The sequence below is a fragment of the Scyliorhinus torazame genome, chromosome 20 (genome assembly GCF_047496885.1).
Source record: "Scyliorhinus torazame isolate Kashiwa2021f chromosome 20, sScyTor2.1, whole genome shotgun sequence".
NCBI classification, from domain to species: Eukaryota; Metazoa; Chordata; class Chondrichthyes; order Carcharhiniformes; family Scyliorhinidae; genus Scyliorhinus; species Scyliorhinus torazame.
The window spans coordinates 128,674,526-128,686,053 of record NC_092726.1 but is presented as its reverse complement, the minus strand read 5'-3'; the positions used below and the strand labels follow the sequence as shown (position 1 = coordinate 128,686,053).

Sequence of the window (11,528 nt, the reverse complement as noted above, 5' to 3'; positions counted from 1 at the left end):
AACATGTTGAAAAAAATAAACAATTATTTGGGTTTGATGTTCGAAATTCAGCTGTTATTCTTAATTTATAAACGTGCTTCATATTCAGCACCAAGAACCAAACACCACTGTCCAGCTCAAGCTCCCACCACTCTGTGCGATGCTTACCGGAACAAACCACACTGGCGTCTTCCTTGTGATCACAGTCAGCTTGAGGCCACAATGATAAAGGACAATCAGAGAGAAAGGATTCATTTCCAGTGCACTTCTCAGAGCCTCGTTAGCGCAGTAGGCAGCGCGTCAGTCTCATAATCTGAAGGTCGTGAGTTCGAGCCTCACACGGGTCACTTGTTTTATGACTGAAACATGGCTAAGGGAGGGGCAGGACTGGCAGCTCAATGTTCCGGGGTACAGATGCTACAGAAAGGATAGAACAGGAGGTAAGAGAGGAGGGGGAATGGCGTTTTTGATTAGGGAGAACATCACGGCAGTACTTAGAGGGGATATATCCGAGGGTTCGCCCACTGAGTCTATATGGGTGGAACTGAAAAATAAGAAGGGAGAGATCACCTTGGTAGGACTGTACTACAGGCCCCCAAATAGTCAGCGGGAAATTGAAGAGCAAATATGTAAGGAGATTACAGATAGCTGCAAGAATAATAGGGTGGTAGTAGTAGGGGACTTTAACTTTCCCAACATTGACTGGGACAGCCATAGCATTAGGGGCTTGGATGGAGGGAAATTTGTTGAGTGTATTCAGGAGGAATTTCTCATTCAGAATGTGGATGGACCGACTAGAGAGGGGGCAAAACTTGACCTCGTCTTGGGAAATAAGGAAGGGTAAGTGACAGAAGTGCTAGTGAGAGATCACTTTGGGACAAGTGACCATAACTCCATTAGTTTTAAGATAGCTATGGAGAATGATAGGTCTGGCTCAAGAGTTAAAATTCTTAATTGGGGCAAGGCCAATTTTGATGGTATCAGACAGGAACTTGCAGAGGTAGATTGGGGGAGACTGTTGGCAGGCAAAGGGACGGCTGGTAAATGGGAGGCTTTTAAAAATGTGTTAACCAGGGTGCAGGGTAAGCACATTCCCTTTAGAGTGAAGGGTAAGGCTGGTAGAAGTAGGGAACCCTGGATGACTCGAGATATTGAGACTCTGGTCAAAAAGATGAAGGAGGCATATGACGTACATAAGCAACTGGGATCAAGTGGATCCCTTGAAGAGTATAGAGATTGTCGAAATAGAGTTAAGAGGGAAATCAGGAGGGCAAAAAGGGGACATGAAATTGCTTTGGCAAATAATGCAAGGGAGAATCCAAAGAGATTCTACAGATACATAAAGGGGAAAAGAGTAACTTGGGACAGAGTAGGGCCTTTTAAGGATCAACAAGGGCATCTATGTGCAGAGCCACAAGAGTTGGGTGAGATCCTGAATGAATATTTCTCATCGGTATTCACGGTGGAGAAAGGCATGGATGTTAGGAAACTAAGGGAAATAAATAGTGATGTCTTGAGAAGTGTGCATATTACAGAGGAGGAGGTGCTGGAAGTCTTAAAGCGCATCAAGGTATATAAATCCCCGGGACCTGATGAAATGTATCCCAGGATGTTGTGGGACGCTAGGGAGGAAATTGCGGGTCCCCTAACAGAGATATTTGAATCATCGGCAGCCATAGGTGAGGTGCCTGAAGATTGGAGAGTGGCGAATGTTGTGCCCTTGTTTAAGAAGGGCAGCAGGGAAAAGCCTGGGAACTACAGACCGATGAGCCTAACATCTGTAGTAGGTAAGTTGCCAGAAGGTATTCTGAGAGACAGGATCTACAAGCATTTAGAGAGGCAAGGACTGATTCGGGGCAGTCAGCATGGCTTTGTGCGTGGAAAATCATGTCTCACAGATTTGATTGAGTTTTTTGAGGGGGTGACCAAGAAGGTAGATGAGGGCAGTGCAGTAGACGTTGTCTACATGGACTTTAGCAAAGCCTTTGACAAGGTACCGCATGGTAGATTGTTGCAGAAGGTTAAAGCTCACGGGATCCAGGGTGAGGTTGCCAATTGGATTCCAAATTGGCTGGACGACAGAAGGCAGAGGGTGGTTGTAGAGGGTTGTTTTTCAAACTGGAGGCCTGTGACCAGTGGTGTGCCTCAGGGATCGGTGCTGGGTCCACTGTTATTTGATTTATATTAATGATTTGGATGAGAATTTAGGAGGCATGGTTAGTAAGTTTGCAGATTACACCAAGATTGGTGGCACAGTGGATAGTGAAGAAGGTTATCTAGGATTGCAACGGGATATTGATCAATTAGGCCAGTGGGCCGACGAATGGCAGATGTAGTTTAATTTAGATGAATGTGAGGTGATGCATTTTGGCAGATCGAATCAGGCCAGGACCTACTCAGTTAATGGCATGGCGTTGGGGAGAGTTATAGAACAAATAGATCTAGGAGTGCAGGTTCATAGCTCCTTGAAGGTGGAGTCGCAGGTGGACAGGGTGGTGAAGAAGGCATTCGGCATGCATGGTTTCATTGGTCAGAACATTGCATACAGGAGTTGGGACGTCTTGTTGAAGTTGTACAAGACATTGGTACGGCCACACTTGGAATACTGTGTGCAGTTCTGATCACCCTATTATAGAAAGGATATTATTAAACTGGAAAGAGTGCAGAAAAGGTTTACTAGGATGTTGCCGGGACTTGATGGTTTGAGTTATAAGGAGAGGCTGGATAGACTGGGACTTTTTTCCCTGGAGCGTAGGAGGATTAGGGGTGATCGTATAGAGGTCTATAGAATAATGAGGGGCATAGATAAGGTAGATAGTCGACATATTTTCCCAAAGGTAGGGAAGTCTAAAACTAGAGGGCATAGGTTTAAGGTGAGAGGGGAGAGATTCAAAAGGGCCCAGAGGGGCAATTTCTTCACTCAGAGGGTAGTGAGTGTCTGGAATGGGCTGCCAGGGGTAGTAGTAGAGGCGGGTACAATTGTGTCTTTTAAAAAGCATTTAGATAGTTACATGGGTAAGATGGGTATAGAGGGTTATGGGCCAAGTGCGGGCAACTGGGACTAGCTTAATGGTAAAAACTGGGCGGCATGTACTGGTTGGGCCGAAGGGCCTGTTTCCATGCTGTAAACTTCTATGATTCTATGATTCTATGATCCATCCAGGTAGAACCGTTACCCTGGCCAAAAGCGGCCCCTCCTGGTGCCAATAGAGGGGGACCACACTCCAACTGCCTGCACACAACTCTGGCATCGTTCATATCCCTGGAATCATCACAAACCGTGCCCCAAGTGTTGTTACACAATATCGCCACTCTCCCGGAGCATTTGGTGTCACCTCCCGCCAAGCGCAAGATTTGTCCTGAATTTGTCAAAGCAAAAATAATTATTACACTTGACGTGACACAAGCGCAGAATACAATCAGGCAGCTGTTAGAAAAGACGAAGGAGAACCTGATTCTCCACCGCAGTCCTTGAGACTTTAGTGTGGTCCCTTTATTGTGTTTCCCCTGTTGATAAGACAGACATGTTGAATGAAGATGACATTAATATGTGAAATTACATCCGCAAACAAAGTAGTTTATTGTGTCACCTGAACAAACAATATCCGCATCTTCCCGATGATCACAGTCGTGTTGACCCCACGGGTCTACCTGACATTGCCAAAGTGTCGTCTCATGTGACAGATATTCGATCTCATCGAGCCAAATGTGGCCGGTACCCATTCCAAATGATTTAGCGTCATAGTCAATGAAATCGGCGGTGCCGCACTCTTAACTGTTTACAGATCACATCTGCATCACGGTTCTCCAGTTTGTCAGAGCACACTGTGCCCCAGGTCCCAGTGGAGAACACTTCCGCTCTCCCCTCACAGCGATGCTTTCCATTAACAAGACGTGGCTCTTTGTGCTCTATCAATGAAATAACAAACATCTAGTTGCTTCTACTGATCAATTGTGTATCCAGAATGCATTGCAATATATATGTTGCGCCAGTTGAGTGAACATTTTCATTGATATTATTTCAGAACATTAACTGAAACGAGCAGCTGAAATCAAACGATACAGTCCATAATAAGTAACTGTGAATTACAAACCAGACATTTACATGATGTACCGCATTGAATGACTAGGAAACTTTGCAAAGTTTAGTGTTGGGTCGAGTTACTGGGTTATGGGGATAGGGTGTGGAGGTGTTGACCTTGGGTAGGGTGCTCTTTCCAAGAGCCGGTGCAGACTCGATGGGCCTTATGGCTTCCTTCTGCACTGAACATTCTATGATAATCTATGATGAATGTGTTACTTTAAATCAGCCTGGATTGTCAGCAGAGCTTTGACAAATTCCCACATTGTTAACTCAGGTCAGAAAATGAGAAACCAGCGAGTCAGTAGGAAAGTTGCCGTAAAATTAGCTGTAAATTATTCTGTTAGTTAAATAGCAGAAGTACGAACGGGATGTTCACATGGATTGGTGCTGGTCTTGCTGTTCCTGATGATATACATCAACTAGTCGTACTTTGCCCTCACAAGTAAAAGTTCCAAATTTATAGGAGGCAGAAAATGGGGCTAGCAGTTAATTCTGAAGAGGACTGCACAATATATAACAGACACGATGGGCCGAGAGGTCTTTTCTGTGCTATGGATCTGTATGACCCTGTTACGACCATCTGTTGTACGAATAACATTCACAGTGAGTTCAGGAGAACATGTTTTTCTTCTGATTGCCAGAAAGTTGGAAGAAAGTGAAACTCAGAAAACATAAGATACTTGAGGCGGACAGCACCGATGCTTTTACAGTGAGTGTATAAACGGAAGTGAGAGGAGAAAGAATCGGAAGGGAACATAGATCAGGTTGGCTGAACCAACGTTTTAATGCTATTTGTGTGCAGAATAAACGCCACACATGGCGTTAGTCCGACTAACCTCCGTCAGTGCTGTTCCGACCAAATCGCGGATATATCTTCAGTATGAAACTTCGCTTATAACTGAAGGAAATACGATATTTACCTGAGCACATGATCTCCACATCTTCTTTATGATTACAGTCGTGGTTTCCCCACAATGCATGGGGGCATTGCCAGATAGACGATTCGTTCACTGAGCAGTCCAGCTCATCAAGCCAAATGGTGCCGGTGCCTGGTCCAGACGGAGCAGGAAATGGAAGCTGCAATGCACTTCGACAACCCAGCTGTTTGCAAACCACTTCAGCGTCTGTCAGGTCCCAGGAATCGTCACAAACTGAGCCCCAGATCCCAGAGTAATAAATCTCCAATCGGCCAGCACACCGGCTTGCCCCGTCAGACAGTCTTAACTGTTTGTGTCCTGATAGAAAACAATGCAGTGGAATATTATCCTTCGAACACAAATTCATGTCACTGCTTAATTCAAACTATTGTGTAATAGCCGCTGAATTAAAATCTCCCTTTCAAGCTGCTGTTCACAGGTAAACGAATACTTGTTGTCCAACACTTTTGTAGTCTTACCTAAATGTATAATATGGTGACTGGAAACTAACGCCGTGAAGGCAATGTGGAACTGATCTTCAATGGGACGTAGGGAAATTCCTGTTCCGAAAATCTGAATCAACCGATACAAATCATTTGGAAATTGATAAAGCGCACAGTGGTTAGCACCGCTGCCTCACCCCGCCGCGGTCCTAGGATTAATCCCGGCCCTGGATCACTGGCAATGTGGAGAATTCACATTCTCCCCGTGTCTGCGTTGTTCTCACACCCACAACCCAAACATGAATAGCGTATGGTGATTTGGTCACGCTAAATTGCCCGTTAATTGGAAAAAAATAGTGGGTACACTCAATTTATTTTATAAAATCTGCACCGTGGTTTTCGGGATTGGCCCATTTCTATGCTGGATAGAATGTTTCGCCCGCAATTGTCTAATTATGCTAATTAATTAGTCTAAACACAATCCCTTTAAGCAAACATTTTATGTTATGTTTTTCACTGCATACTGTTTTGCTGCCCATATTTAATCAGATATCGCCATAACGTTCTTAATGGTACAAATCAAAAAATGTTCAAAGGGTTGGTAGCATCATTGAGAGAAAAAGCGGCTTAACAGCTAAAGCACTGACCCTCCCCGCGAATTCACCACACTTCCGGCTGAAAGGTTCAGAAGATCCATGTTCTTTCAAGACAGGAAAATTTCTCAAATGCCTAGCTGGGAAAACAATCTTGCTCCCTTCAAAAACGCTAATGCAAACAACACTTTCAAAAGTGAACCGCGCAAATTTGATCTCACCAGTAATGCCCACCGCAATTACATTCCCTCACACACACCCCGCCTACCAAAATCACCTATTTGATCCATCCTGCACTTTCATCCTATAATATAATTTAGCTTTAGAATATCATTGTCATGTTCAAATGCACAAATACATCAATCGATCCCCGACACTTAATGAGGAGGCGTCTTCGTAGTGGTATTGTTACTGGACTACTAATGCCGAGACCTGGGGATAGCTCTGGGGGCGCGGCTTCTAATCCCATCTTGCGAAATGGTGGAATTTGAATTCAACTAAAATCTGTAATTGGACGTCTATTGATGACCATGTCACCATTGTCGATTGTCGTAAAAACCCATCTCGTTCACTAATGCACCTCAGGGAGGAAATCTGTTGTCCTAACCCGCTCTGACCTACATGTGACTATAGCCCCATACACCAATGCGGTTAAGTCTTAACTTCCCCCAGTCTGAAATAGTCTAGCACTCCACTCAGTTCAAGGGCAATTAGATTTGGGTAACAATTGCTGGCTCAGACAGCGACGCCCGCATCACAAGAACGAACAAAAATAAATCAACAGCTCCGACATTGGCTTTTGACAGACAATATCAGAATTCCTTTACATAAACCTTTCCTCTCCCTTTCAGTTGCGCTGTTGAAACCTACCCCTTTGACCAATTCATTTGTCATCGTTGTCATTGGTCCTTATTGGCTTTATCTGTATTTACTGTGGGGCGGGACCTAGAGATTTATAACGTTGTTCAATCTGTCAGCATAGTTCCAAATATGTGTTATTACTGCCCATGTTCACCCTGGCTCCAGTGTTAAATAATTGGTCCACAGGCCCCTGAGGAAGAAATGACATGTTCCCATTGCCCATGACACATTTCCCATTCATTTCAGTCACAGTGACCTGTTTATTCACCAGAACACAGAACCCCAACGTCGATGCTGTCAGTGTGAGGCGACTTCGGTGGGAATGAGCTGCAGTTCCAGAGATGCGATTCGTTTCCTTTACAATGGACATAATTCACCCTCTCCGTATTGTGAAGAGTTATATGCGGCTATCGCGGCACCGCAGCGCAGCTGTCTGCAGACCACGTTAGCGTAATTCAGGTCCCAGAGGCGGTCCTGACTCTGCCCCAGCTGCGGTTGTAGTAAATCTCCACTCGGCCATGACACCTGCTACCCCCATTCATCAATCTCAGTGACCAAGTTTCATCTGTGTGAAGTGAGACGTTGAGAAGAATGGTAACAGTGAAACAAACGAACGCAGATTTAGATCATCTTTACCCCGGACTGCTTCTCTGGTGCAAGAGTGAAGGGTGTGACTGAGCGGATGCTGAGCACTGTCAGGCAGGAAGCTGAATAGTCAGCATTCGTGGTCCGTGTCAGAAACAATGACATAGAGGGATAGAGTCATGCAAATACTGTTTATAGAAAGCCAGAATTCGCTTGCACGTTGGCCGGTATATGTAGAAAGATCCTTATTAGGTACTGCACCAAATGCAACTCTGTTTTTTTAACATTAGCAAACGCATGTACACCTAGCTGGAGATTAGATGCTGGGGTTTGGACATAAATTTCCTCCAATATGGGCAATAGTTCTGCGGAAGAGGGATCAGGGAATGTTGGGATAGGTTGCAGCTGAACGCAGTCGCGTCCCATATCCTTCCGGTTCAACTGGCTAGTCCCATCGGTATGGTCAGGACAGATTTGGCAAACATTTTGGAGCTATGAGGTAACATTAGGGGAAATCAATCACGTGCAGAGAATCGTTACAGGCAGCAAGCACGAGAGGAGGGAATATCTGGGATTACAGAAGAGAATGTAACTCCTTTGAAATTAAGCTTGCAGTCTAGGGATGTAAATTCAGAGTGTGGGAAAAAAATTGCCAGCAATGCCGAATACCGAGAACTATGATTCTGCCATTGCAAAGGTGAATTGTCTCAAACAGCTGCAGGAATATGCAAAATGAAAAAAAAAATAGAGACATTAAGGAGGAGACCAAAGTCCCGCAAACAGCCATGTAAGAGTGGCCAATAATCTGTCCTGTGTGATATTGGGTGAAAGAAAATACAGGAGTGGACACGCGGGACTTCTCCTCTAATTACCCTCAATGTAGTGCTGAGGATTTTTTAACTTCCCGATTTGACCGGGTGTTCAGAACCCTGAGGGTTCTGTGTAACACAGATATGGACTCAATGTTCCCGTCGGCATAGGGCGAGGATGAGAGGAGTGGCAGATTTAAAATATTTGACAAAATAACAATTGTGACCTCAGAGTACTTTCATAGGCAGTGAGTGGTTTGGATCGGAAATGGACAGTGTGGGTATAATGGAGGTGAAGATCAATCATGTCATTGAAAAGAGAATTGATCAATTATGTGGAAGGGAAATAATACTGTCTGCGAGGGCACTCCAGGGCTGTGACGAGGTGAGTTACATTTCCAAAACGCTTGCACGGTCACGATGGACCGAATGGCCGCCTCATTTTCTGTACCACATTTTACTTTGCTCTGATTATCTGGATTGAGGGCACTCACCCGAGCAGATGACACTGGCTTCATTTCCATGGCAGCAGCTAAAATCGTCCACGGATGAAAGCGGACACTCCCACAACTGGGACTCGTTCCCGCCGCACCTGTAGTTCTCCTTCCACACTGGGCCGGTTCCCTTTCCAAAGGGAGCACCTCTCGTGATATTCTTTACCGCCCCGCACTGAAGATGCTCACAGATCATACTGGCGGCTTCTAAACCAAAGTAACCATCACACAGCGTCCCCCAGCGGTCTCCGTGTAACACCTCCACCCGTACTGAGCACCTAACCTGGCCACCAATCAATCGGGGATCATGTTGTCCTGTTTCGGATATAAACACGGACCCACGTAACTGGTCGATAACCATTAGAATAATCACACGTCAAAGGTAAAGAAAGTAAATTATACCATCGCACCTATACCCACTGCTCATGTTCCCCACATGATCATTTTAAAGGAGTTAAAATGGTGCGGGACACTTTGAAGAAGCTGCCTCAACTCAAATGTGAGTGTTCATCCTGAAAATCAATCTGATGGAATATTGCCGATTATAGAGGGTTTAAAGGCGACATTGTATAGATTCCAACTAAGTATAAGCTGTTTAATTAAGCTTTGCATGATTAGGCCAGTTTGAAAGACGTATCGGAAAGACTCAGTCCTGAGTTGACTGAATTATGTTTAAAATGTTGAAGGACCATCAATGTTTAGACAGGGCGCTGATCGGGAAATGCAGAAAGAGGCCGTTTATCGGAATAATTTTAATTCTTCGGGATATGACGGTATTGGAAAATTCTCCATGTATTGTTCACTTCTATACACCACTGCTTGAAAACTGCCCACTACAAGTGCTGGTGTCCGAATGTTAACCGGGCATTTGCAATTATGTTACTGAGCTAACTTGATTAATTTCTACCGGCAGCAAAAAATGACGGAGATACTTGATGTACCAAAATGGTGAGAACAGTTTTTTCACAGCTCCAGGCCCCAGGCTCGGTTCCCGGCTTGGTTCACTGTCTTTGCGGAATCTGAACGTTCTCCCCGTGTCTGCGTTGGTTTCCTCCAGGTGCTCCGGTTTCCTCCCATAGTGGAAACATGTGCAGGTTAGGTGGATTGGCCATGATAAATTGCCCTTAGTATCCACAAAAGGTTAGGTGGGGTTACTGGGTTACTGGGATAGGATGGAGGTGTGGCCTTATGTTGGGTGCTCTATCCACGGGCCGGTGTTAACGTGATGGGCCGGATTGCCGCCTTCTATTACTGTATGATTATACCTCTTATTTCCGTTTTGTCAATACCCTAGATCTTTATCTGTTAACAATGTAAACACAGTTAATTACTAAATTACCTATTTTTATAGTCCATTAAGTGGATCATGACTGGGGAGACAGAGCTTGTCTATTGAAGTGTTCGATATAGAATGTTACATCAGTGTGTAATTAGCAATGATAATTTGTTGTTTTCAGAAGATCAATTAAAACGTAGACATTTGCCATAATCAATATCCGTGCTTACTTTGTAAGGCCACGCCAGAAATATGAAATTAATCACTGATTGGCCGGGCATCGTGATTAGAACTGAATATCTCGGACTTGGATTGTCTTTTGCTCAGTTACTGAAATATTGGACAAAAATGATCTATTATTCATAATTCAACACTCACCAGAACAGATCACACTGACATCGTTGCTGTGAGTGCATTGGGTCCGATTTACTGGAACAAGAGGACAGTCCGCCAGGCTTGTCTCGTTGCCTATGCATTGAAATCTATCGCTGTGTATCAGTCCAGTGCCCTCTCCAAAATCACCCCCTCTACTCACAGACACGGCGACTCCACACTGAAGTTGAGCACAGACTACCATGGCATCATTCCAGTCCCAGTCAAGGTCACACACTGTTCCCCGGGTAATATCGACCTTGATCTCCAGTCTTCCAGCGCAGTGTGCACCTTGGGATACCAATCTGGGAAATCTGTGTGGCTGAGCAACAATAGATTACAATAATACAAATGATTTACAAATCTGTACACATCTGCTGAATGAAAATCTGTCACGATTAGTTCGGACATTGGCTCATTTCCGCTCCAACACTAATCAAGCAACTTACCTCCTTCCACCAAATGTTTTTGCTTCTCTCTCGACCATAATTTTTCCTTTCAGATTAACTTAATTGTCCGTATGTCTAAAAGAGATCGTCAGTGTCATGTTGCAAACACGCACTTAATCACCAGTGTGATAACGTTGACGTCTTGATTGACAGAGGGCCAAATTGAGGGGAAGTAATCCCTGACCTACCCATCGCAGCGCTGGCTCTATTCCCTGTTTCTCACGTCCATTTTCTACTTCAGAATCTAAAGGTCGAAATGTTGCCGCTGATGGAGCCGCGAATTTCCCCCTGCACATGAAAGCGAATGGGCGTTTACCCGCACCGTTAACCCAGCACAGGGTGCAGGCCTTGGATGGTGAAGTAACCCATTTTATTAATCAGAATGTCCTAAAAGTGGAAATTCACAGCTGTCATTTCACTGCCTCTATTTTCAGTGAACAGATTCCATTCGGTAGAGAATAGACAAAGAAAGGTTTTTACCTGAACAAATTACTCCGGCATCATTGGAATGCGGCGAGGACTAGGCATCCCAACGTTCTGAAGGACAATCCCGCAGAGCGGATTCGCTCCCTTTGCATTGCACCTTCCACGTCACAATGGGTCCGGAGCCTTCACCAAAGTGAGCCCTGCGCGGTGCAGCGCGCGCGGTGCCGCAGCCCAGCTCCC

General features: G+C 44.9%; 1 non-coding gene across 1 annotated transcript; it reads left to right on the top strand.

Annotated features, from left to right (window-relative positions):
- Positions 1-253: 253 nt before the first annotated feature.
- Positions 254-326, top strand: trnam-cau (transfer RNA methionine (anticodon CAU)). Its single transcript has one exon. It is a non-coding gene; the product is annotated as a tRNA-Met (tRNA).
- Positions 327-11,528: the final 11,202 nt, after the last annotated feature.